The sequence below is a fragment of the Miniopterus schreibersii genome (assembly GCF_964146895.1).
Source record: "Miniopterus schreibersii genome assembly, chromosome: 3".
Classification (NCBI taxonomy): domain Eukaryota; kingdom Metazoa; phylum Chordata; class Mammalia; order Chiroptera; family Miniopteridae; genus Miniopterus; species Miniopterus schreibersii.
The window spans coordinates 97,409,869-97,418,092 of NC_138103.1; positions in this window are offsets into that span (position 1 = coordinate 97,409,869).

The window sequence follows — 8,224 nt, forward strand, 5'->3', positions numbered from 1 at the left end:
GACTGTACAAATATCACTTCATTTAAGGTTCAAACCATATGAATTGACTACTTTTATTATCCGTTTTACAAATGGGACACTGAGGCACAGAGAGGTTAAGGAGGTAGCTGAAGTCACACAGCCAGTGGGTAGCTGAACCAGTCTTAACGCTGCACTAAGCTGCTGCTATCAGCTACAGGCGCGTGGAAGGAGCGGTGGGCATGCCAGACGCTCAGCTCTGACTCACCGCCCACGTTTCTTCCCAACTTCACTGTTGCCAGTTTCTAAGGGGCTGTCACAGGGAATCTCTTCACAGATCTTCAGGCTTGTCCTCTAAGGGGTGGCGGTGTCGTGGGAGATGCTCTGTTTTTATAGTCAGAACACATGGGTTGCAGCCCCACTCTACCTTTTACTGGTTCTGTGACTTCAGATACCCATCCCCAGCCTCTGCCAGCTCATTTCCCAGTGAGGCCATAAGTACCTGCTCAGCAACAGAGGAAAATCACTGAGACCACAGGTAGTGAAGTGCCTGAAAATTATAAGGCCAAACACAAATTATGGGACAACTGTCAGCATCTGGCACCCTGCATGTCATGACTATTGATTACATGCATTTGTTGAACTGACTGTAGACAAAAGCAAAACAGAAATTAGGAGAGCACACTGATGCGTGTCCAGTAGGCAGTTGCAGCACTACTTGGGTTCAGCGGCAAGGAAACTCAATCTGTTATTAAACGGTCTGCTCTAAACAGGCACATTTTCCTCCAAGAAGCTCAGAAGCACTATGCTCTGTAACGCATGTGTGTGTCCTCTGGAGCCAGGTGAGGGGTTGGGCCCAGCACAGGCCCGGGCTCTGGGGCAGGCAGTGCAAGGAGCTGCTGGTGCAGTTGGGAGGGCAGTCTGTGTCCACCAAGGGCAGCAGCTCCCTCAGGCTGTCCTGTGAGCCTGGTGACAGAGACCAAAATTGATACCAGCCAGAGCCAACCTTTAGCTAAATCTAAATAAGAGATTTCAAATACTTATTTTATTCCTGAAAACAGAAGCTTGAAATCAGTAACCCTGACTTACTCAGTCTGAGGGTAAGGCCGTCCTGGTGGTCCCTCCCAATGACCGTGGTGAGAGAGCCAGGCACTGGTGGGGGCATGGGCTTTGCTGGGAGCTCAGCTCCAGTGAGGCTCAACTCCACTGACTTGAAAGAATTAGTGAGTCTCTGAATGCAGGCAGTGTCCCCTTTTCAATGAAGAAAAAAAAACTTTAAATAATAAAATAAACATGTCCTGCTGGCTTAGAGGAATCCCTGGGCTTCCAGGAACCAACATTCCCCAGCCCTTGTTCATACTCAGGGGGGAAGCCTCGCCTGGGTGCAATAGTGGGGACTTGTTTAGACACATCTGGTCTGTGTAAAGCTAGCGGGAGTGGGCCCAGTGGGGCAGCGAGGGCTACTGAGAAACCTCACAGAGACGCAGGGAAGGGAAAGTGCGGGCCGGAGGTGAGAAATGCAGAGTCAGCATCAACGAATCCCCAGATATTTTTACAGGGGGGTTGAAAGCGAAAAAATTCACCAAAAACTCCCCACAAGCCCAAACAAAGTCACAGTGTGTTCCCAGTTACCGCCAGGCTGGTAATCACACCCTTCAGGACTTTTACAGTTAGGCTGGGACTCGGTGAGTGGCAGGCACTTCCTATAAACAAAGGCCAGCTCGGATCACGTGGCCTTCCTCCTCCCAGCTCCTGCGCTCCCCCTCTGCAGAACTAGGGGGTCAAGCAACTGCTTAACCTTTTGTGTTAATTAACATTTTGGCTCCCTTTTTCAAGTTGGGAGCCAGAGATAAACGATAAATAAACTGACCATTGGGACTCATGAAGGAAAGCTTGCAAGCAGGCCAAGGGCTGCTCTGTATCACCCCCACCCACCCCCAAGCTGGACCTGTGTGCACCGAGCTCGGGGCTGATCCCACATTTCAGACTGCAAGGCTTGGCTCTCCATCCATCTCAGCATCACTCTGCCCACCGGAGACCAAAGCAAGGGGGCTACAGCCTTGGAAGACGGTGTTCACTATGGAAAATGGTAGAAACTCAGAATTCCAACCCCCAGCCAAATGGGGCGGGGGAGAGAACTGCATGCCCCTTCTGAACCCTTCCTTCCCCTCCCGCCTTTGCTCCCCAAAAGTGAGTCCTCTCAGTCTGCTCTCTCTCCAGTTTATTTCCTATAACTTCCTCCTAACCCCAGAGTTGAGCTCTCCCCCCCAGGCTCCCCACTTTCCACACTATCCCCATGAGCAGTCCTCACTCACTTCACAAGGAATGACATGGCCCTTCTGACACTTTACAGAGCACCTTTTGGCATCTCTAGTTGTCTCCTTTGTTATTTACATCTTCCTGGGGGGGAAAGGGATTTGTTTCATAATGCTTTGCTCTCTTCACCAAAGCCCTGCTCCCAACAACTACTGTGTGAGGTCCAAGAAGGAAACTACTTAACAGAAAGTCTTATTAATATACCTGCCATAGCCTATAAGGTATCAAACCTTTTTTTAAATTTTTTAAAAGTTGAATACGTCTTCAATCAACTGTTAGCCATCCACATGCTCTTCCTCTCTCAAGGCCCAGCTTGGGTTCTGTTGCATCCACACAGTTCTCTACCACAGTCCAACAGGCACCCACCTTTCACTTTCCTGCCTGCCTCACTCTTTGCCTCTGTGGTGCCTCTTGTCTCCTAGGCTCTCGCAGGTGTAGGGGTCCTCAGAAGTCTTCTCTCTGCCTCTCCAGCTCCCATGGACTCCACGGGAGCTGGTCATCCAGCTGCTGCCTCACTGTTTGTCACTCCACAAGGTATGGGATTTTGTTGTGATGAATGTTTTGTGTTTTCTATGTGACTATAAATCATGTTTCCTTCAGAAGACTGTATGGCAGTGATTGTCCATCTGCAGCATGTTTAAGTATCACCTGGATACTCAGTAAAACATAGATTTTGGCCCCACCCAAAGAAATTTTAAGAGATTCTTGAACTGAGGTTGAGCATAGGCACCTAGGTTGGAAGACTGCACGGTGAGAAAGTTACTCTCAAGTTGCTCTATGTAGACCAGGTCTTGAACTGCTTCTGTGTCACCCATGGTATCAAACAGCTGAGCCACTTGCTGATTGAGGAAAATGACTTGGGATTTCCATCCTATGCTGGTCTTCTGAGCCAGCCTACCTTCCCTGGCAGGGTTAAGAATTGTCACCTGGCCCCCTCCAAGTTCAATGACCTTCACAAAACACATTAGGAAAATCCCTGGAAGTCCAAGCTAATTGATAGAGATTCCAGAGATAGTAAATGCTTCTCGCTTCTCTACTGAGAATCAGCAGAAACAATTGCTGGCTCTCTGCCCACCCAGCAAGTATCACTCCACCTCAGAGTTCTCTGCAACGTTTCAGTGCCTTAAAACAACAGCTGTGAGAATAGAATTTCTCTAAAGTAGAATTCCAAGCCTAAAAGAGCAAATTTTATGATACCTGGAGGCACACCATTCAGATGTTTTAAGTTCATTTGGCATAGCTGAAAGAACTCTCACATTTGAAAAATATCAAAGTTCACTTTTGGCCTCCAAAGAGCTGAAATATAGCTCTGTTTTCAAACTCTAATGAATTTGGCATGAACACCATTTCTCAAAATGTGATTTTTTGGGAAGACTTAAAAAAAAAAAAAGTGTGTGAACTAATGTAGTAACAGATTTCAGAATCACAGAATGCAGGAACTTAAACAATGCTAGACATGACCTAGTCCGGACCCGGTTTTTGAAGGTGAGGAAACTAAAGCTCTTTTAAGTAACAAAACAACAGTAAAAACTACACTTCCTAAAGGCTGCCTTATCCCTGGTACAGGGTTTAAACAAAATATAAGTGAAGTGCGCATAGGACAACATAACCTAAAGTACTTTTAATTGCGCAAGATGTTGCATGAATGCAAGGTATTCATAGAGATTGGAAAAGAGCAGAAAGAATGACAGATTTTGAGATGAAAGGCATGAGTCTAATGCTGCATCTTGGCCATGTGGAAACCTCAAGACCCTGGGCAAGTGATGCCTGAGCTTTAGTGTCTTCATCTGCGAAGTCAAGGCGGTAACATAGGTTGTTTTAAGGATGAAGTGAAGCAATGCATGGGAAATTTCATTATAAACTCTAAATTCTACCATCTCTGTGGAAAACAACACGGAGTTGCACCCAGTCGGGCTGCTTAGAGGTAAGTCTTTGTGTCCCCTTACTTTAGTCCCTCTGCCTAATCACCAAAGTCTAAACCCGGTTTTTGGATCCTGGTTGTTTATGGCCTTTTTGTCTTCTCTGATCCCACTCTGTCCAAAAAAAAAGCACCCCTCGGCTCAACGATGCCCATTTCCAGTCTGGATCCAGGAGAACAGCACCCAACACAATTTCTCACCTACAGCCATTCCTTAGTATTTATCAAATTGTACTGAAGGGAGCAGAATAGAATGGCAAGGAATGAAACTGAATTCCTAAAAGTGAATTCAGCTCAACTCCCTCCCTCCCCAAACTTTGGCCTGCCTTAAAGAAAAGACTTAACTAGAAGGGTCTTAACTCATGAGATACAGATTTTAAAAGGTGTAAGTTCTATATATTGCCAGAAAGTGAATCTTTTTCTTTTCTTGTTTAAACTGGGCTTTTCCCAGGTCTAACTCTCCCAGTAGAAAGTGGTCCTTTTTCTTTCAGAAGGAAGTATATAGGTCTACGTGGGGGGAATGGCACTGATGTGCCACAGATTTCATTTGCAAACTCTCATTATGGGCAAAATTGTCATTGTTTCTCTTTGGTGGCTCTGAGTTTTTTCTAAGAACCATGATGAGAAGAGTCTTAGAAAAGGAAGAGAGAAGTCAAAGCAGTCATTTTCTGGTTTGCTTTTACTGTCTTGTCTAGAAACTGTGGCCCTTGCCACGTTCCTTTCTGCAGGTCCAGGTTGACTCTCCCCAGAAGGAGGTTCTCACTTCAACTGCAGAGATGCTCCCCATCCCCAACCCCAACCCCATGTGTCAGGTGGGGGAGCTAGCTATTTCCTCCACATTTTCTCACTGGATCCCCCAACTCAGCCTTCTGGCTCCAACATTTGTTAGCAGTGTGGCCTTTTAGGCAAGTTACAGAGTCAATCTGTCCTGGGTCTCTTCACATGTAAAATGCGGATAAAGACACGCCCTCCTAGTGTTCTTGTGAGGTTTGTGCTAAGTAAGAACTCAGCACACATGACCTATTATTACCATTATTTGCCCCATTTTACACACGAAGGCAGAGTGCTCGTGAAGACTGAGAACGGTGCAGGGGTTGGAACGGGAGTTCAACTCCAAAGCCCTTACTTTGTGTGCTTCAGGTACCTGACTCCCCTCCTCTGCTTCCTCCTCTTGACAGGCCTCCCATGGCCCCGGCCCCATTTCTGATCCTAGGCGGCCTGCATCAGCATTATCTGAGGCTCTGCCCATGTGGGCAGAGTCAGAATTCCTGGAGCCAAGACCCAGGAATCTGCATTTTCACAAGCAGCCCAGAGGATTCTTCTGCACCCAAAGATGCCACGAGGCACTGAGCCAGACTGACCACTGCAGCCCCTGCCACTGCCCATCCCCTGCATCTCCCCTTCACCCAGGAAGTGGCCCAAATCTACCTCGCTGCTCACCCTCCCTCCCCTGCACACCCCCATCTATCTTCCACAATTAGCAACAGAAGGCTGGTGCCAGCTCACTGGGGGCACTCACCATCCAACCCACTTTGAATAATGGCTTATTGAAGTAGGGCTCCTCTAGCCTGAGTCAGGCAGGCTCATCAGAGGAGGGGTGGGGTGGGGATGGGGAAGGAGAGGCAGAGGGTTGGGCTATATCCATTTCATGCGCAAGACCCACCAGGTACACACAACAGCTCAACCTGCAGCAGCATCAGGCCTGTAAAAAGAAGAACCCGGCAGAGGAAGCAAATACACAAGAGGAGAAATGAAATCAGTATTATTTGTGTTAGTTTTATCTTATCTCACAAGCACAGCAGATTCCTTTCAGAGAGGAGGCCAGGTGTCATTTACCATCTGCTTTCACTTAACCCAGCTTTGCAAATAGTCAACGAACTGTTCCTACCCCAACCCATGAGTCCACCAAACGCTTTCACCTGATGCCCCTCAGAGGCTGCTAATGCTGAACCTGAGGACGTAACCCCAAGGCACACAACATTTCTGGTTTTCTTATCATGACCATTTTTTTCTTTGTCCAAATTTCCTCTTAAAAGTGGACTTAATCTCTGGTTATATAAACAACTCAAGATACTCAATTCCTGAGAGGATATCAAAGCTCTGTACTTGAGTAGGGGAAGGACTTGAGGGGGTGGGGAAGAATGGATGGAAAACAAGGATTAATTATTAAACACAGGGTTCTAGAATCACATACCATTTGTCACTTTTCCTCTCCAAGTACTCTATCCCCATTAAAGGCGAGGAGAGCCAGGCTTCTCCCAGTGGCCAATTTGCTTAATTATGTTTTCTCTCTCCTGCAGTGGGTGGGTTTCCATGGACTGGGTTAAAAGCACACTTCCTCTGGGAGTGTCTGCTCCCACTGGGAATGCTGGGCCCCATCTGCACTGATCTGCTGCAATGTCTTATTTTACAAACCGGACTTGGAACCACTTAACAGAAAGCAACATGCTAACACGTGTAATATGCAAATCAGCCCTACCACCCAGAATCCTAGGAATGCTGGTATAGCAGGACACAGCGCTGCGCTCAGCTCTGTCTTGCTTGTTGGACCTCGGGGCAGGGGAGCAGTTCAGAGTCTGGGTGACATAGGGTGATAGAAATAAGAAGTTCCTGATGCTCCTCACTGTTCACAAGGGGCAGGTCCGGATTTATCCACCGCGTTTTCCATGTTGTTGAATTCTAGAATGGATTTAATGTTATTATTACAAATGGTTCAAATTGTAGGTGTTCTGATTTAGAGCTTGGAAGTCCAGACTTTGAAACCAGAGGTGCTGCCCTCCTGGCACTCAGAGCCCAGGTGAGACAGCCCAGGTAAGTTGTGTCCCACAGCCCTTCTTAGATTCTGGTAAGCCACCCAATGTCAGAGGCTACATCATCCTCAGATGCCATCTAATCCAAATCCCCTATTTTTCAGATGGGAAAACTGAGGCACAACAGTCCTGTGTCACTGTGATACAGTGAGCTGGTGGCTACACAGATGTTCTGAACTGCCATGTTGCTCTTGAAGAGTTTACGAAGAATGAAGATGATATGAACACACTTTCTGAAGTCTTCATCGTCTTAAACAGAGACACAAAGGGGCTAAAGGTACAGAAGGAAGCTCTGTCTAGCAGTAGGGCAGGGGCAGAGCGGTCTGTGTTCAGGCTCTGATATGAGACACAATGTGGATCAGCGACTCAGTTGATGTGTGGACTTGGACACTTACCTAGCCATGCTGAGCCTGTTTCTCAGGCTCAGGGTTGTATAAGGATTACAGGGGCTAATGCACACACAGGTCCTGGCACACACAAAATGCTTAATAAGTGTTGGCTCTTGTTATAACCCCAGTGCAGACATCCAAGAACTTGAAAGAACTGCCAAGGCATCAGTCCTGGGAGGCCTGTCCTTAAGGCAGACTCCTCCCTGCCAGCTCCTCTCTTCCAGCCCTAGACCCTGGCTGCCCAACCCTCCCTCCATCCCTCTAAACAAAAGATAATCATGACAATTTTAATACTCAGCTCCACGCATCTTTCCAGAGGGGTGGTCAGCACAGAGCAGAAATGAAGCTGCAGAAGGACCTGGGATAAAGGGTCCTGGGAAGGAACTGAACATGGGAAGGGAAGGAGAGCTCCCAACAGGATTCCTTTAATCTGCTATCGCAATGCCGGCTGAGGTCAGTAAGCCATGAGAAGTAAAGGGAATGTAAGCTACAATCGCCAGCATGCCTGGCCTCCTTACGAGTCACAAAGGCAGAAAAATCACTCCTCTTACCTTGCACAAGCCATCGGACAGCCTGGTTAGTGCCAAAGCTTGTTCTCCTGCCCCCAGGACCCTTAAAACCGTGTCCCATAAAAGCTGGTTTAAGTGGCATTCTAATCACTGACTCTGCCCTCGGTTACTGAACACGATTATTAATATTTATAAAGCTGACCTTGATTCAGCAAAAAAAGATTGTGTCATATTCAATGTAATTTTCATGAGAACTGCATCTGATCTGAGTCTGAAATTCGGCCATCCATCTTTTGTGCACATGAACAGAAATGCCGTTTTCTA